The 18,108-nt window shown below is 43.6% G+C and overlaps 1 protein-coding gene across 3 annotated transcripts in view; it reads left to right on the top strand.

Annotated features, from left to right (window-relative positions):
* The first annotated feature begins 668 nt into the window (after positions 1 to 668).
* The window catches only part of LOC121598116 (myb-like protein A), a 37,698-nt gene continuing 20,258 nt past the window's right edge, over positions 669 to 18,108 (top strand). For 2 of the 3 annotated variants that reach the window (XR_006005518.1, XM_041924704.1), the window contains exon 1: positions 669 to 774. The gene's annotated coding sequence lies outside the window, so the exon portion shown is untranslated. Of the gene's footprint in view, positions 775 to 920; positions 1,425 to 18,108 lie in introns of those variants that run through there. The other variant, XM_041924705.1, reaches the window with a different exon arrangement.

The raw sequence follows: 18,108 nt of genomic DNA, 5'->3' as shown, positions 1-18,108 counted from the left end.
GTGTCAGGGAAAGCAATATATCACGGATATATTCCGATCTTAGAACTGAATTCAAGCCTATTTCCGTCTTGGAACTAGTTCCGAACATGCTCGAGTACAATCATTTAAATCCTACCAATTCTCGTTCTAGATCCATATTGCTTCTTACTAATGTTCTGTTAGCGAAGCTTCCGGGATCTTAAACCGAGCCTTATTAGGTTCTGAAACTATTCTGCAATCTTTCTTAGTCCAGGGATTGATTGAAGCTGCAATCCGAATCTCGTACCTGTAGCTGATGCTAATTCTGAAACAATCTCGGTGGTGGCGCTGTGCTCTTCAATCCACTATCTGTTCAATAATAGAAGGAAGAAGAGTTACAAATAATTCCAAAAAAATAAATAAAAAGAAGCAGAGTTATGAAGAGCTGATTTTGAAGAAATTTAATTCTATAAATTCAGCACCGATACTCACTCCGATGCTGCCCTTTTCCTCCACGGGCACTAGATGACACAACCCGTTCACCAGCAGCTAACTATGGGCGCGAGTCGACAACTTTGTGACCATAATAATCTGCCAGTGGAATTTTCCATCCACTCCGCTGGCCAAAATGATGCATTTGCTTGCCCGCTTGCCGTACCACACACAGCTGTCAAACCGCAGCAATTGCAGAAACGTCAGGTCGCAGAAGCCAGTTTGTTTCCTGCTAATTTGTAACCCGCGAGTGTTGCAACATTCTCCGTAAAAAATCTCAACTCCAGTTCTGCCGAGTGAGCCGAATAATTACTGCCGAATCTCGTACGTTTGTTGCCGATGTAGCGATTAGAAAGTTTTGTGAAATGTGTTTAGTTGTAGGGCTTATGGCGTAGCTTGTCTCCCTCCCCCCTTTAGTTGGTAGTTCAGTTTTGCGTTTCGGATTTTCGGACTCTTCCGCTGCCTACCACGTTCGCTGGAAAAGAGCGTAGAACGATTTCGCGAAAAAGTGTGAAGCTCAACAAAGGAGGCAGTGGAGAAAAAGCGTTGATGACGTTGACGCTGCTGCTGGTGGAAGCTGTGCCGCTCCTTCCGTGTGTGTGTGGCAACGCGTCGAAACACGAAACAACGCACTGCTCGAGAATGTGGGAGTGTGTTTTGGAATTTTAGGGAAATTTTGGGTGGACTCGTCGGCGTGGGAAAGCGGCGCAGAGGTGGACGCCCTTTCTAGAATCCTCACCTCTCCCGAAACGAACACACAGAGACGTGCACACAGCCACACTCACACACACAGCAAGCGCAGCATTATCCATGCTTCCAGACGCATGAAACGCTCTGTGGAGGCTGGCCAAGCATTCGATGTGGCAAATTGAAAGCAGAAGCAAACGTGACGCTGTGGTGGTGGTGCTGCTGCTGCTGCTTCTCCAGAGGTGAAAGGAGCTGCGTTCCCAAAAATTCAACCGACACTACCAAAAGTAGGTTACCCGCTGCTTGATGGTGTGTGGTGCTTTTGTGCTGTAAAAAAAACAACGTTTCCGAAAGTTTCTTCTCATCCGTGCGTGTGTGTGTGTGTGTCTGTGCAAAACTCCCGTCACCCCATTCCATCATGTTCGCCCAGCGCGATATGATTTTCAACACCTTCTTCCCACGGTGCAGTGACCTTGTTTTCGGTGGTGGTGAGCTGATATTTGGGAGCTGATTTTACACAACCCAGTACTTCACCAAATCACAGCATGGAGAGCATAAAATTAGGTGACTTTGTGTGGTAGTGCGTTTGTGTCTGTGTGTGTGGGTATGCGCTTCATGCCATTTCGCACAAGCGTTGAAAGTGTTTGCGCTCCTCTGTGCACATGTGCGTGTGTATGTGTAGAGCATAATGAGACAACAGGATTTGGTGTGTCATTGCTCCGGTGTATATCGCCCTTAGCATGGTTTGGGGTGGGGAAAATTGGCAAAAACAAAGAAGCCAACATCGCCCCCTGCAAGCCCAATCCAAGCAAGCGCGTGACGATCCTTTGTTGTGTTTTTGGGGCAAATTGAGTGCCATTGACAGTTGTTGTTCAAGAAAGGGAGAGCATCATAGATGAAACAAGCTGCATGCGTGTCTCCTGCACGTGGTAAGTAAGAATTTACAAAAAAAAAAAAAAAAAACAATGAAACCCCCAATGTCTTTCACCTTAAAGCAATATTATTTTGTTTCACCTTTTTTTTTAGCTACTCGGGGTGGGCATTAGAAACCAAACCAAAAAGGGCACACGAAAACACACGCAGGAAATTGAACCACCCCGCTAATGGTGATTAGTTTGTTTATTTATCAAACTTTTGTAGCCGCCAGGCCTACTTTTGTTTACCTTTCGAAAACAAACGAAACCAACCTCCCCCCCACCGGTTGCTCTCTGCCGGCACTACCCCCTCGCTGTGGTCGGATATGCAAGCCGTGTAAACAATGCATTGAAAAAGGGAACGGGTCAAGCGAAAGGTATACATAGACGCCGGCAGCATAAAACTCTGGCTTGTTTGTAAAAAACGAAGGTGTGTGTGTGTTTTGGTGTGTCTTTGGTCAGCATGGGACGCCGCGCAAACCCTTCAAACAGCGGGTAGGAAAATATGTTGCTGCGCGGAACAAATACATAATGTTCAATTGTATGCTCCACATGTCATCGAAGGCAAAACGTGGCTGTGGATCTCACTGTTTTGGTGTATTTGAAAGCGAAAATTTGCGCTCCAGGTGTCCTAAATGGCCTAGGTCGACTCCAGTAAAGTTTGGCTTGTGGTTTGATTCCCCCGCCAACTACCCCTTATGGCATGGATTGATTATTTGGTCACGTATGGTACAAAAAAGACGAGGATAGGCAAGAGAAGAAGTCAATGCGCTGTTTAAAAAGGACGTCTTAAAAAAATAATTGAAATAGAGTTGCAAAAAGAGTGAATAAGCACAACACTTCAAATTTTTCCGCATCGGAATAATGATATTCACCTTTTGCCCTATTTAAGGTTGCTTTTCACATCCTTTTTGCTGCCAACGGTGCACTGTGATCGGACTGTGTGGGTGTGAGCCTCCGGTGAGCATAGTGCAGTCCCCTCGTGCTCTGTCTGTACGCCGCGGCAGTAGCTACCCAGTTGGTGTGTGCAGCAGCAGCAGCAGCGCACCACCAGGTCAAGGCTTTATTTTCTGCACCTGCGTATCGGAGTTGGGTGTTCGTAGGAGTAGGCAGCCCCAATCTGGGCCCCAAGCTCCATATGATTGGTTTAAAGTTCGTGTCTTTTGCTTGATGCTTCTAAAACTGTTATTTTTTTATTTTTTAGCTATGCGCACGATTATTTGAATGGAAGCAAGGGGCCCGTATAGCGTGTAGTTACGGAGCAAACACACGAATCGCTTCATTGGCACGTTCTACATTAGCTACTCGATTAGCCCGGCACAAGCGCTCCGTCCCGATAGGTGTTTTCCGTGGCAAGACGAACCGGGCGCATTTGCCCAGTACGAGGTCGCATTTATTGCAGACCCGTTTGCGTTGCAGTGGCGATGTGTTGGAGTAATTTGTGCCGTTGGTGTGCGAATTTGTGCTACAAACGCAACCTGCAAACCTCTGATAGTAGTGTAGTGAGTGTGGGGCTGTGGTTTTTTGCAAAACGCAATGTGCGAAATTGCACTTCCAATCAAATCGATCCCCCTTCACCCCATCCCTACAGGAAAGCTCTTCAAATGGTCTGGGAAAAGCGAAGTGAGAGGCAAGCAAATGCACACAAACACACACACAACATGGACGAGTAGTGCATAGCTAAAACGAACGTAACGTAATCGGGATCGGAAGGGAAGCAGAAATATTTCTCTCCAGAGCCGAAATGAAGCCACCGGCGGGTTTGTGCTTTTTCCATTGCTGCTTCTCCGTTCCATTGGAGAGCAGTGTGGAAAAAATCCCCCTACTCCAATACCTACCCGCACTAAGAGCGGGAGCTCTGATGGGGGTGGAAGACTAACATTACATTAGAAATATCCCGTTAGCGGCCGGGGCACACGGAATTCCGCCGTGTGTACCGATTTTCTCGATTTGCCGGTTTGCTTTCCCGGCCTGGTGATGGTTCCCGTTCATTCGTACCGCTTTGCTGCTGGTGATCATACGTTTGGTTCGGGGTTTTTTCTATGTGTGTGTGTGTGTAGTAGCGAGAAGATTTGTCGGTTTCTTTCCCTTGATCTTGGACGAGAGCAAAAGCGACTGAAACTCTGCGGGGCTGTGTATGTGTGTGACCATTGATGAAAGGAAAAGATGATTTGTGACGTACCAGTGATGGCTGGAGACCACCACCAGTGGATGAGAGATTGGTTGAAAAGGTCCAAACGAAGTGAAAATCGGTTAGGTTATTTCTGTTTTTTTTTTTTTTTTTTTTTTTTTATTTTGCACCTTAATTTATATTTTTTCATATTTTAGTACAAACGAAAACATCTGAGACTTCGAAAGTGTGGTGTGAATTTTATCCAACAAGCCACCAAAATCTATACAATTGATAAAAAGAGGCAAACCCCTGAAGAAACGTGGCTGTGCTCAAAAGCAAGTTAAACAAACCACATGACATCGGCCACCTGGAAGAAGCAGGGATCCTTCTTAAAAAATGGCATTTTTCTTACTGCTGGAAGCTTATTTTTTGCGAGTGACGGATAAACAAACTGTGCACCACAACCATACGAAATCCGTCGTCTTCTATCGTTACTTACCGTAGGTCCAGAACCACCCCCTCCTCCCAGGCCTCTTGCTCGCGGAACCGTAACGACCATAAAGAACAATAGACTTAGTTGGAATACCTTTGTTTTAAATAGACCATAATTTGGGTGAGACCAGCACCCCACCGCCACCACCACCCATAACAATCTAAATACGCTTGTTCAGTGAACAGAGAGCGCAACTCCTCAACTGTGGGTAGCCAAGATGCAAGTCACGTGATAAATTCACGGTCAAAAGTATCGTCCAGCTGCTGGGTGTTTCCGATCGTTAGGTTTGAAAATTGTTGTACAATGAAATTATTTAATTAGATTTTCCAATATGTTTGCTCTCCTATAAGAAATAGGCAGAGAAGCAGCTTGGCACCATCTCGTCGTCGTTTGTCTCCCCCCCTTCAATTGCGATCTTGTTGCTGCTCTGACGCAAATCAACTGCTGCTGCTCTACATATCGATTCGGCCGGCCTGATCAGTCGCCCGGAACGATCTTCACCAGGTGGAACAATCTGCTTCTGCTGTTTCGCGCAACCACCTTCTCTTCGCGGTTCTGTTGCGTGTGTACATCGATAGTTGAAGATGTTGAAGTATTTAATACTTGCACACTCAGCACCACCACCACCATCATGAGATGTAGAGCCGATTTTTGCCTGTATTGCAATCGATTAAATGTGATTTTTTAATTCGTAGAACTATGCTGCTGATGTAGCACATAAAGTGCTGGTGTGCCTAGGGTGATGTATAAAAGTCGTCGGAGTCTGACGCGTTGCAAAAGTTACTGGAGCGTTCAGAGTACAGACTAGAAGTCATCGATGCTTGCGGCGTATCTTGCAATTGGCAGAGCTTCTGCAGAGGCATTACAGCGACGTCATCCGTGTCTAGAGCACATCAGGGCCCGAGATCAAACCAAAGAAGAACCACGCCAGGAGGGTTGATTCTTTTGTAATAAATTTATGATCATATCTACCATTCGTAGGGGCAACCTGCTTCCCGACCCAGACCTGCCTAACTTACCGGATCGTGGATCCGAGACCGGCTCGTTCCGTTAGCTCTTTGGTATTAATGTTTTGCTTTCCTCTACCACCAATCGGTTGAGATTTTGCGGCTTGTTATTATTTTGCTTGCCTGTCTGCCCTGCCCTGCCCGGTTAGCTTGCCCGGCGGTGGTGTGGTGCTCAGCTAGGCGGAAACACAACACTGGTTCAGGATTCCGCACCACTGATTTCTTCTCTCTGGTGCTGCTGTCTGTGAGTGTGCGTGTTTGAGGTTGGATCAGGTCGCAAAGGGAGAGGAGAACACAATCGTTGTAATGAGTTTTAAGACGAGCGGTAGAAATTGATTATGGCTTTTTGATTACAAGCGGGGAGTTAAATTTGTCATAAAAAATATTAGCTTGCTTGTTTTAAATTACATTATAATTGGTAATAAATGTAACTTATTTATTCATTTGAAACAGCTAAAAAATTGGAAAGAGTATCAGCCAATTTGGCAGTCGTCAGCATGACTAACTTGGAACAATTGCACGTTGATTAATTATTTTTTTGTTCTCAACATGGTTGCGGCGTACGTAACCGCCACTGTATCAATGGGTTCACATTTGTTTGTTTTGGTTAAGATTTTGTATCGTATTTTCGTACGCAACACCCCTTCCAAACGCCATGGCGAGTTTATTGACATTTCCTTGATTGCAATATTCGTCTCGGAACGTTTAACACCCAGCCCCAGAGACGATACACGATACAACACACGCTTTGGTTTTCTTTTGCGCGAATTCTTTCGCCAATATTTCGCGGACGTGTCGCTCGTGTTTTGCCCACTGCTCGTATGTACTGTGCGTTATGGCGTGAAGAAAGACCCACGTGATGATCTATCTCACTGCAGCCTATTCGTACCGTCCGTCCAGACACCGTTACTGTCTTTTATTTTTCTTGGGAAAATTACAAAAATAAAAAATGGATGAATCATAGCGACATGTTTTCGTGTGGTTAGGATTTTTCTGTTCGTTTTTTTGTGTGTGCCTTTTTTTAATGTTTATTTTTATCAGCCTGTTTGTACCCGTGCCGCCGTTGAAACTGGATGACAAACTGTGGCTGCTCGCATTTTAATGAAAGTTAATCGATGAATTACAGTTTCTACATCGCCCTCTTCTTTTACAAGCGTTTAAACGATCGTAAAGTTTACCATTCATTAATACAGTTTCGGCTTCGGCAGATTATGAAACAGTCGACGTTAAAAAATGTGCAGTTATGTGTGGATTGTGATTTTTTAATGACACTTTCTTCGGTGACGATTTAGGTGAGAAGACAATGATGAGATACAAAAAAAACTGCCGCTATCTTTTAAACAAAGCATTATGCCCGATCGAAATACAACGCGGTGCAATATATTCGAAAGTTTTGGCTAACTTGATTGCGTGTTGCCTTGCTTTTGGACGCAACAAACAATCTATTAGTGTGCGTATGTTGCGGCAGTGGAATAGTGTCATCAGTATGCTCTGGAATCAACACAAGGAAGGACTGAGTTCAAATCAGCCTAGAACCATTGTGGGTTGTTTGTTAAAATTGTGTAATTATCAAAAGTCTTATAAATAGGTGAATAATAACAAACTTTTTAATCCAACTTATAGAAGCAAATTTTCTTTATTCTACAAAAAAAAGTATGGACAATACGATCATCGAAATGAAGCCTTATGAAAGATTTTTTTATAGAATATTATATTAAATTTAAGCCTGATCAAGCTATCTAAAAGTTCTGCTAATACTTCTGGTTTGCATTGCTTAGAGATCATGTTTTGCTACGATACACTTAATGATAACCGCCTTGAGGTAGAATGGAATGGACATGTTCAATTTCCAAAAGCAAATAAGCATGTGCAAAACAAAAACCATTTTTCCCCGGGGGTGGCATTCATTTTGCGCACTGTTTCCTTCATCGCCGCCCTATCGGCGAGAGCACCGGAGACAACCATCACTCACGAAGGTCCACCATCACCGCTCAATTACTTCATTAAACATTCATCGGTACATTCCGCTGTTTCTGTGCGGTGTGTGCGTGTGCCTCGGGAGGCGATTTAAATTGCCCGCTTGTCTCCGCGCACATATGCTAACCAAGCTGCGAGCATTTATCCGGCAATGTATGCGAGAGTGTGGATTAAGCGCGTACTTCGTTTCATATATGGTCAGTTTCATTCGTTGGAGCAAAACATTTTATTCAATGAATTGTTTTTAGCGCTGGCGAGCTAGGCAAAAGGGGAGTTTAAATCGGGACAGTGTGATGGTCACCGGGGGACGTTTAATTGCATTCTTGCAACGGTTGGGTCGATTAACGGTAGTTGCTCAATGAAATACGGTTATGGTTACCTTGGACTGTGAATCGAAGAAAGTGAACAAGCATAATGAGTTAATTTTGGTTTATTAACCAAAATAATAGTGTAATTACAATAAAGCTTTGCTGCAAAAGCTACAACCGTATGATTTCATACATCTATAAAGCTATGCATTTAATGCCAGTGAAGTATTTCTCTTCTACAGGTATTTTACACCCCTTCAATCCGACTCCATTTAGTTTCAATAATTTTAATGTCATATTTACATAGACCAAGGTCACCGCAAGAAGTGTCACCAGTCAATTAACGCTTCCCCTCCGTTGTATGTTTAGTTGAAGCATTGCATCAAAAGCGCGAAACAGGCAAATTCAATAGAAAAGAGAATATAAAAAAATCCATTTGGAAAAGGTCACGACCCAGTTTTGAGGCTACGCCTAAGGTGCACTATTGATGACCGCATGCATCGTCGGTAAACGTTATTTACATGTGACAGCGGTACGGTACTGTTTGCGCCCGTATGGGTTTAAATTGCACAAAATAGTAAAAAAACCATCGAAATGGGTCGATGGCGAAGAGAGCGTGCGTGCATGCTAATTTCTCCTTGACATGGTCTATCTTTGGTTTTGTTCGTGGTACAGTTGATTTTTTGTTGTTTTCATTCAAAAAATGGCCTTTAGAAATACTGTTATACAGTTAAAAGTGTGTGTACAAAACGCTGTATTTAAAATGATTTTATTTACTATGAGTGTTTTAGGTCGTGATTGAATTAATTCTTCGGTTGCCTAAAGCGGCTCCAAAAGACCTCATTTTGAACTTCTCTCTCCTCATTTGTTGTCAATCATGCAGTGTTGGCACATAAATCTCGAAAAGAAGGCAGCCATTAAATTAAAACAATGCCCACTGCATGTCAAAACACCGACGGTCAGCAGCTGTTTTTGTAAAAGAAGAAAAAGAAGAAGGAATTTTGTCGCTGCCGCCCGCCAGACCATTTACGGACGGGGCTACAATCAGATGCAGTTTTGCTTGGGTGCTGTGGCTGTTGCAAACCGGCAGCACCAGCTGCATTTACAAGCAATGAGGAAACGATGTAAATCGGCACAAGTACGCTTTGTAGGTGATTACAGGTGGTGATTAATGCCACCCAGTGTCGTAGTTCTCGTCGCGAGCTTGCTTGCAGTGTTTGTATGAACGTACCCAGACACAAGTGGAATTGCGTTAGTGGGACACGTTTTTGGTTGGGCCTCCCTAGCGTATCGCAAGCACCCTTAAATGGGTTACACAAACAAAAAATATCATCACGTACTTCAAGTCGTCCCAAGGCACGGAAACCTGACGGAAACGTAGCGCAAACTGAAGGTACTTGCCAATCACAAGATATCATTAACGATTTAAACAATCCTCGTATTTATCTTCGCACTACTGAGCGCCTGGGAAGTAGAAACGGTACATTTTTTAATGCATATTTTGCCAATAATTGATTTATTGAACACGCTTTGCATAACTTTAGGCGCAAAGGAAATGTGTTAATGTACATAAATGCATACCTTCAGGCGCAAAGTAATATTTAAGGCTTAAATTGGATTGTAATGAATAATACATTATGTTGTTCTTAAATTGAACCTAATTCAATCACTTCAAATTGAATCTGAGATGAGTTAGAGAGACTTTGAGAAACGAATACAAAGGGATTGTAGAACAAAAGTTAGTTTTTGCTTTATCAAATTTAGCTCCAATCAATATATCCCTCATTGTTTATACATATGTAACTTCGCGTCAATCGAATGATGATCGATGGCGCTTTGAAGTTTCGTGTTCTCTGGATCTTATTTTAGGATTTCCCTTTCAATCAGCGTCCCATTTCTTTCCATCAAAATGTCGTTTCCTCAGCTATTGTTTTTCCATGCGTGCGTCATAGTATGACGCGAGAAATTGTTGCTGTTGGAATTGGATTTCCACTTTTCCTCGTCACTCATTTAAATAAGGTGAAATTGATCCGAAGAATGGCTGTCGATGTGCAGCTGGTGGCACTGGGAGCGGTGAAGCCCACGTTCGTCGTTAATGTTGATCATGTGAAAATTCATTCACCTTCATTTCTTTTGTCTTCGAATAAATGCACAGCTTCCGCCGAGCTTTCATCCGAGATGCCTGAAGGCCTAATGCTTTGTTTTTGCGCCGATCGAAGAAATTGGACTCAGCAAGATCGCTGTTTGTTTATGTATGGCGGGGAGTATGGAGTTACTTTCTAATGCACAAGCTGCAGCTGTGGCCAGATTTAGTCGGTAGTGATGGTGGTGTTGGCTATGTGTGAAGTGTTGCATATTTCTGTTGTGTTAATTATTGCTGCAATGGTTAACTCTATAAACTGCTCTCTTTTGTGCGCGCTGTTTGTGTTAGATCGAGATGTCCTGAGGAGGTGTTGTGAAGATGAAAAACAACCATCTCTCTGATGGTGGGAACCAGCGCACATTCGGAATCTGGTGAAACAATTTCTTCTCCCCGTCGCTGGCCATTCAGAGAAAGACAGGATTTATTGATTCAAATTAAGCTTAGATTGTATAATGGGAGCAGGCCCAGCTGCCCTAAGAGAAAATTCCATGTTGTTGAAGTTCGATTCGATTGACACTGCATTTCCATCGGTAACACCAGGAAGATATAGAACACTTACAACCCTTTACTTCACTGCATGTACATTGTACTGAGAGTGCTTAATTGTTATACGGCAAGCTTTGTCTCAGTTGCTCCAGTACTCACACTTAGTCGCCTTTCACTTTCTCACAATTTGTACGAGGAAATGATGACGATGATGCAAGACGTCCAAATTTTGCATCTCTCGGTTTGGTTGCTGAAGCCAATACTCCTGCACGATGCACCAACTGGTGATCATTTCCGTGCATTCACTAATTTGTGCGTGGAGCTTAATTAATTGGTGGAGCAGTGGTGGTAGTCAAGCGACTAGCTACAGGCCCCAATCGTGTTATTAATAAGCTTCTCTTACAACAGATTGTTTGCTAAGAATGATTTAAATTGAACTAAAAAAAACCTAATTCGATTGTTTGCTCCCACACCCAATTCTCACTGTTCGTCAATTAATTTCCCTGGTTTAATTTTCCGAAAAGGCGAAGGAAATATATCTTATCCAGTTGGTAACAGCTAATTTTAACTGGCCTGCGATACGGGATAAAGGTTCATATTGCATTTAAACAGGCTGCTTTGAGAAAACAGTTGATTATTATGACTTTTTTCTCCTATTTGATGGTGAGTTGATGATGGTGATCATCATCATATCATCTTGCGTGAGATTGATGCCCATTTTCCTATGACGATCGAGCGCGCGTGCGCACGTGGCAAAGTCGGCGGGAAATGAGTTTTTGCTGATTATACTGGATTCTCACCCCACAAAAAAGAGAGAGATCACAGCGGCATGTCGTAGCCAAGATGAAATGAAGAAATAAGAGGAAACGTATTTATCTCCTAGTGGTTGGTGGAAACCATTGACGTCGCCCGGAAAATGCAGTCACGGCGGCGAGTTAATGAGTCATCTGCGTCATCGAATGCCCGATTAAGAGCGGGCTTGAAATCATTGTGAATTGTTTGCTAGAGAAGAGGTCTGCGCCTGGTTGTAACGGATTAATGGCCCCAAAAACTCACAGAGTGCCGCGTGCACGCTTGATTAGGCTATCCGCGTAACAAGGTTGCTAATGTGGCTGTGTGTGGTTGTGGGTATGCTTTTCTAATGCTGCTTTTACGATGTTGAAAGCCACGGAAGTAAAGTTGGAGACTTCTTGGAGCATTGTTCGGTTATGAAGCTACTGGAAGAAGTTGGCGTAAGCGCAAGCACGTTGATTTGTTGAGATAGATGGGTCGTTAAATTAATAGATCCTGAAATAAAAAAGATATTTTTTATCTTGATTCTCTTGAACGCCCTCTCATAATGCACCAAAGCCTATGGTCATGTAACGTTGATCTTAAAGGCATACTGCAATATCTTTATATGACTTTTGGTTTTAATTAGACCATTGTTACTCTCACTATACTAATTTGGTTACGAATCACATGGAATCATAGCTCTTTGATGTGGGAGTTCCTTAATAACATCCACTGCTGACGTACAGGGGGACGGGCTTGCCTGTCTCCTATTCAGCTTGGCGCTAGAGAGAGCAATCCGGGACTCGAAGGTGGAGATTTCGGTAACCATCTTCTATAAGTCAACCCAGATCCTGACATACGCTGATGATATAGACATCATTGGTCTGCGGCTCTCCTATGTAGCAGAAGCCTTCGCGTTTTCGAGAGCGGTTTCGGACACTTCGGAGACAGGCCAAGAACGCAAAGTGGTTGTAGAGCACCGGATAATCAAGTAAGACGTACAAAAAGCATAAATATGATATTTGGAACGCTAAGGAGTGAATCGTCCGAGACTATAAGTTTGACATATCCAGCTCTGGATCGTTCCGGTTCAGATACGTCGAGCAACTAAGTAGGTTCTTTGTGATTTGTATAAAATCCACATCCACGCAGGCATATATGGGCACTTAATTTATAAAGATACGGCTCTATACCAGGATCGACGGTTGCGACAGGTTGTTTAAAGTGATTCGATTCCTCAGGAATCAAATCAATGGTATGAAATGTACCTCAAGTGAACACAACAAATTTTGGAGTACGAAATCCGTAGTATGTATGTTCGAGTATGTTTGTGCCTGACTACTGGTTTGAAATTTGTATCTTGAAATGTCGAAATTTCGATCGATGCTCCACCATCTGTTCAAATGGATATTTTCTTCCACATTTCTCCAAGTGAAGGAAGTCTGTATCTATCCAGCCATCAAGATCTCTTGAAGGATTGGGTTCTCTGGAGACACAAGGCTTTTTTAAATTATTATAAACCAGTTCCTAAAGGTGCATCATTTGTACGAAATACAGAGTATTGCTGATCTACTGACAGTAATGGATAACAGCAAGGAATTATCTAATTTTGCTTTCTTCGGCACCTGTAGCATGAAGCATTCAAAGCCTACAAGTAAGTAAGAAGTCACGCAATACTTTGTTTTTGTCGTAGTAGTAGGAAACAACCAAATTGCACACGCGATCGTCATTTCGCGTGTAGAACGAATGTAACGCGATCCGCAAAAAAAAAAAAAAATGAAGCCGGTATCGTGTGGGCGTTTTTACCATGGTGGACGACTTCCTCCCAAGTGCGTCGCATGATCGGTTCGAAGAAGATCGGCCTTTTCCGTGCTGCGATCAGTATCGGTGGTGCGATCACCATAACAACAAACACCGGTGGCGGTGGCGGTGTATATTCCTTTTAACATGAACCATTGCTGCCGCCATGTGCGGTAATACTCGGGTTCCACCCCCCAAATCAACCCCGTCTAACTGTTCAAATTAGATAACAGCAGCGGCGCAAAATGCGAAGGAAGCACAAAACCACCACCCCCGAGAGTGTGCGTGTGTTGCTCGGGTGAAGGAAAGAAGGAAATGAATCGTACCAGCGCGCAACAACACCGTCCGGTAAGAGTGTGTGTGGATACCGGGACTTGAGTGAATTTAATCGTACACTCACTGCCCTGCTGTTAGTAGGGTTAAAAAAGCTCAGGGGGGCCTTTGTGCCGGTTCACTAATTACGCTAATCACGGAGTCCAGAGGTCGGGTTCCGCTCGATTAGTGTCGGTTGACTCGCGAAATTGGTTAGGTCGCGCAGCATAGCATATGGTTGATGTTATGCTCCAGTGGCGTTCACTACTTCTGCACGGCACTTTATTGGAATATCACCGCGCGTCCGTGATGTGTGCCTCATCCGGCTCGGAATATGGCAATGGTTTTTTATGTTAAGCGCATTTGATTATTGACTGTGTTCAGGCTGTAGTGTAATGTGTGTTTTTTTTTTTAATTTGCTTTGCCTCTTTGTAACACTGCTTAAAAGGATCATTTTGTACTACATTATCTAGTGTGTTTCTTCAGATGTTGAAAACATTGAATTGACGCGAGTACTCCAAATTTACAACATCTTCCTCGATGCTAATGCTTTAAGATCGTAAATCAACAGCGCAGGCATGATTTGCAAACTGTACTGCAACGGCTACAGGCGGCACAGATTGATCGCTGCAGATAGTCCATCAATTAGTTGCGAACAAATTGTACAATTAGTGTCACGAGGGTGTGCGATCAGCGGCTCCATTTTCTCCCTCACGATCAGCAGTTCCATCAAGTAGTGCTTTTCGTCTGCTGCCAATCCTCTAGCGAGCTTCTCGATGGTACACGAGGGGCATATGTTAGTACAACCCAGTGTGATGATGATAACTTAGCATCATCATGGTGTGGTGGTGGTGGTGGTGTGATGTCGTGATGCAACGCTGCGCGATTCGCGATCCTCCTTAAACTCCCCAAATGGGCATCTTTATTGCCTTCAGCTTTTTTTTTCTCTCCTTCACTGTACGAACACTGATCGCGTGCAATAAGAAGATGCATGTGTGATTGCATAAATTGTCGCGTGCGCGCTCTGCCTTCTTCATTGATTGGTCGTGTGGTGTCACCGGGCGATCGTTGTGGAATGCATCTTGAGTGTTAGTGGAGGGACTTTACTTTTGCTTTCGAAAGCGTGAACGTCTTCCAACGCGAACGTTAATGCAAACTACTTCAAGCTGAACAATGTTTGTTCAAGCAAAGGTTCGGTTGTTTGCAGGGAAATCAAGGGTGCTTTTGTAAGCGCCATTATCACTCCGAACCGAAGGAGGTTAGAGCACATGGACAAATATTTGTTAAATAATGTCATATAATTTGCATTTGTCAAATTTGTACGCATCATTTTTCTCCATAGAATAAAATAAACCTGCATTCAACCTGAATTTCTCTCTCGTCCAACGTGCATCGTGGATGTTTGCCAATTTTCTTCCAATTCCAACGATTTGTCATTTCCGGTTCACGGTGGTGGGTGATGTAGGTTGTTGATGCTGCTGTTGTGTGTTACACACGGTCGTCTAGCACCCCAAACCACCAATGATCCAATGCTCTAACACACCATTCCAAAAAGTCGCAAAATGACATAAATCCTTCCTTCGTCTGCTCGTTCTCTCTGGTTGCTTTGGCCTGATGGCCGGCCAGTATTTGTATGTGTGTGCCTGGGTAGGTAGACATGCTCCAGACAGCGCTGGGTGGCAAACCTATCGCCGTCGATCTCCTAAATTGTGGTGTCGAAGGAATTATGGCGACACACAACCGGTGCTGCTGCAGCAACGACACACACACACTCGTACCGGTCGTCGCCGTTGGTTGCCGTTTAAACCGCAACGCGTCATGCCGTGCTATTTTGTCAACGCGGTTTTCCCACAGTTTGCTACTACTCTACCATGTGCATGGTGTTGCAACAGTCTAGATCTAGAGCAGATATTGGGCAGGAAAAACGGGGCTAGCCTAGCCCCGTTCTATCGCGAACTACTCCCCCCCCCACCCGTCCCAAAGGTCAGTTGGGAAAGCCGGCGGGAGTTGAATGAAAATTTAATCCAAAAAGCGAATCTAGCCTGCGGGGCGAGTACAGTTCCATCAGTAGCTAGCTGTTGTATGTGAGCACAGTTGTGTTGTGAAGAGTGAGGTCACTTTCTGTCCCACACACAAGTGCCGGTGAAAGGACAGGAAATTAGACTTCTCGTGCACACGTGTGTGACGTAAGGGTGGTAGACGGGAGAACGTTTGCTTTTCACATTTTCAGGTGCGGTCAGAGTGTACTACTCGTACTCCGTTGGACGAGAGCTGTACGTTTATTTTGCCGTTTATACTCTTGGGATAAGATTGTAAACAAGAAGTGGGCCAGTTTTTGTTTGACCTAACGTTTCGTGGATAGTTTATGAGTGCAGGGGACCATAAAGACTCAAATGACAACGAAACATTACATTGCCATGTGATCCACGGAAGAATAGATAATGTTTTTGTGCTTCGTTATTTTAAGTGGTAAAGAAATATTTATCATAAACGATACAACCAAGAAATCAAAATCGATCTTTGAAATGTTACACGATTTAAGCTATTTTTAAATGTGTAGTTTGACATTTGGCGTCAAAAATTAAGCTAACACATATATGTAATTTGTCAAGCACTTAATTAAGATGCTATTTATAATTGGGAAATGGTCCAATCGATCACCAAGAGGAGCCATAAAACTATATATGAGGACGACATTAGAACTACTGTGAAGTAGAAGTTTAAATGCTTTAATGTACGATTAGAAACGTTTAAAGATCATTGTGACTCGAAGTTATCGTTCAATCGAAAAGGGTTTTCTTCTTTCTATGTTATGAGAAAGGAGGTTTCCTCCTATGTTAGTTCAAACTTTAGTTTGAGTCCCCATAATCATACCCTTATCGCTAAGATTTCATACGTAAAACTGGGTAAATATGTTTTGTGTACATCTTAGTTTTGACCGTACGGCCACACCAAGCGAAATACACAGCGGAATGAGTTTTTTGACAGTTGAAATAGTTGATTGGTACCGCTTCACGATCATCATCTGATTTCGCTCGGTATGGCCGCCCGATGACACTGTGGGCCGCCGTCATTTTTTATGAATTGTTTGTACACCCATAACATTGTAAAAAGACATTCCGTGTGGTAACATCATGGCTTCCCTTCAAATTACGTGTGGCAAAACGACATACACTCCCGCACATACTTACCATACCGACCGGACTAATTCGATTAAGTTGTTCTTGTTCTTGACAAAGCAAATGACCGCAGCTGAGCTAAACTGTGTAGCAGCTCGGCGACTTGTGTTTAGAAACGCTTGAATTGAAATCCAATTTTGTGAACGATTATACTCCTGCGGGTGGGCATGTCAACTATCGGGTATCGCCGAACGGTGTAATTTAAGCCTCTCTGCTGCCACTGATGTTATTTTTCTTTGCATGACATGTCGTCTACTTAATAGCTTTTTTAATGTAATTTACATTTGCGTAGGTTTTCGGCAATGCTTCCCAGTATGCGTTCTTGTGCCGTTTGCTAGTGATTGGCGGCATGTACATTTCACACTGCATACAAGCGTGAACCGCCGCCGTGTATATTGCATGTCGTTGAACTTTGGCACTGATCGTCGTCTTCGTCACCGCCGCCAGTCAGTGTCAACTTTCGCCGGAAGTTTTACATTCCTTACAGCGATTTTCTGTTTTGTCTTTCTTCACCAGTTTGTTGGTGAACACTATTGCCTTCTCTGTGTGTGTGTGTTTGTGTGCATAGTTATATCGTGTGTACTACGGTGATTAGAGGTATACCGTGCTGAGTACCAAACAGTAGTAGCAGTTCGACTTACGCACGCATTCGAATCCCCAATGGTTGTGATTGGGAGGGGTGGTGAAAAGCATATTGTGTATTGTTGTTGCAGACCAGTGTGCGTGTGTTATATGGCCGGCACAGGTGTATCGTCGGCTCGATTAGGGTACGAAAGGAAAGTGGAACGATTCGGTCTGTTCCGTCTTCTTGCAAATAAAAAAACAAGACGTTGAGCTTTCGAGCTTATCAAATCGATCGATAATACGGTTGTGTTGTTCATGCGTGCATACGTTTTTTTTTAAATCGTTCGTTGCAATCTTCTTTTTTCCGGGAACGTCGGTTGGTTGCGTTTTAGGTAACATGGCCTAGTGACGTGTGAAAAAGTGAAATGTATAGTGAAAACGCAGCACAAAATTTTCGCTCTTTTTATGCTTTCGCTTCCTCGAGAATCCGAGAAGAGGAAAAAGTATAACATGTATGCTTGTATATTGCTCGTTTGATTTTTTTCTTCCTGAGCTACAGAAATGAGTGGGATGTGGCCAAAAAGCATTTTTCTAGACAACACAAATCTGGATATTGGCTCATATATGATGCTCCGGCAAACAACCAGCATCCATCGAGTGATGGTAAAGCAACGGAAAACGAGACTGTGTCTAGACTAGTGATGGGTGAAGCTGGACAAAATTCCGGAGTCGTCTGGAGTCGTCTGGAGTCACCTGGATTCGTCTGGATTCGTCTGGAGTTGTCTGGAGTCGTCTGAAGTCGTCTGGAGTCGTCTGGATTCGTCTGGAGTCGAGTAGGACTTCAGACGGCTCCAGACGACTTTAGACGACTCAAACTCTTGGCGACTCTAACTCCAGATAT

Source organism: Anopheles merus, chromosome 3R (assembly GCF_017562075.2).
Source record: "Anopheles merus strain MAF chromosome 3R, AmerM5.1, whole genome shotgun sequence".
In the NCBI taxonomy this organism is placed as follows: Eukaryota; Metazoa; Arthropoda; class Insecta; order Diptera; family Culicidae; genus Anopheles; species Anopheles merus.
This window is presented reverse-complemented; position numbering and strand designations above follow the sequence as displayed.